The 1,501-nt window shown below is 37.6% G+C and overlaps 1 non-coding gene across 1 annotated transcript; it reads left to right on the top strand.

Annotated features, from left to right (window-relative positions):
- Positions 1-566: 566 nt before the first annotated feature.
- LOC126274919 (U2 spliceosomal RNA) lies at positions 567-756 on the top strand. The gene has a single exon (XR_007550468.1). It is a non-coding gene; the product is annotated as a U2 spliceosomal RNA (small nuclear RNA).
- The last annotated feature ends 745 nt before the right edge of the window (positions 757-1,501 follow it).

The raw sequence follows: 1,501 nt of genomic DNA, 5'->3' as shown, positions 1-1,501 counted from the left end.
CAGTGCTCGTCAATGACTGATTTAGTTGCCTGTCTTAGTTGGGTGTCCTGATGATCACTGGATCTAAGGTCCACTGTCCTGGTTGTCTGGCCACTGTATGCTCGGCCACATTGGCAAGTTATGTATTAAATTCCTGATTTTTGTAGTCATAGGTCATCTTCCACATTCCTCTGATCATGCTAGGTGAACACAACACTCAGTTGTTATGTTTGCTGAGAATCATGCTGATTTTGGCAGAAATAGACCTCATGTAGGGCAGATATGCCATAGTCTTTATTTAGTCTCGATCTTCTTTTATTTCATGTGGCAGAGTGGCTGGTTGGAGTGCCTTCTGAATCTCTTTGGCTGTGAATCCATTCTTGCAGAACACTGACAATAGATGCTCTATTTCTGTTGCTAAACTGTTTGGGTCTGATAAGGTGTGCATCTGCACACCTTCTCTTCTCTGACCACATGAGTAATAAAGCATAGCAGATAGAGGACATTCGCACCATGGTTAACCTAAGTGGCAATTACATGTTGATTCCCAGTGTGAATATCCTGTAAACAGTATGGCATAGGTTGTATTTCCTTTAAGGATTCTCTCATCCAGGAAAAAAAATCTGTTCTTATCAGCTTAATGTCTGTTACATTCTGCATCACAGGACTAGAATATTAAACTCATTTTTGGCTCATGGCAGAGTGCTAAAAGCATGCTTTACCTCACTTTCAAACTCTCGTAAAGTAGTCAAATACATTTTGCGTAAAGATCATGAAAATAAGACATGAGAAATTAGTGCTCATGTGGAGGTGTATAGATAGTCTTTTTCTACCTCACTTTATTTGTAAACGGAATAGGAAAGTAAATGATTTTTTTTAGTGATACAGGGTGCACTCCACCATTTACCATATGATGACATGTGAAGTAAGCATACAGATGTAGATGTAAATTTAGTCTTTCTATCAAGAAACCAGTCCATCCATTTAGAGGCACACAAAACTCACAGAAGAATGTTGTCTCTTATTTATTGAGAAAACAAAAGATGGAACATCTGCTGATTGTCTCTCAATAAAACCTGTTTATGTGGTTTATAGTTCTATTAATGTGCAATATATTTAGTTAAATTCAGATCAAGTACTAGCCGTACCATAGGTCTTCCCACTTGATTGCAGACAACTCCATACCTGCGAGCATCTTACATATAAAACAAATATACCACAAGCTGCTGTACAATGCATCGTGGAGGATTCATTGCACCAGTATTATTGATTACATTATATATCGGTACTTTAATAGGAGGAATTCTATTCACTCTACAGACATAGTATAACAGTCCCATAGTCAGTATCATTGTGTACATTACATACATAGTGATATAGATGCAGTAGGAATATTAAAAAAATCCATCTAAAGCAGAAATGGTTGATGTTGAAATGGACCATTAGTTTGCACTGTTGCACTGGACTTCTGCAGATGACTGTTACCTTATCGATTCAGATACTCAGAATGGATATGTGCAAC

The sequence above is a fragment of the Schistocerca gregaria genome, chromosome 5 (assembly GCF_023897955.1).
Source record: "Schistocerca gregaria isolate iqSchGreg1 chromosome 5, iqSchGreg1.2, whole genome shotgun sequence".
Taxonomy (NCBI): Eukaryota; Metazoa; Arthropoda; class Insecta; order Orthoptera; family Acrididae; genus Schistocerca; species Schistocerca gregaria.
The sequence above is the reverse complement of the archived record's forward strand: the minus strand, read 5'-3'. Positions and strand labels throughout refer to the sequence as shown.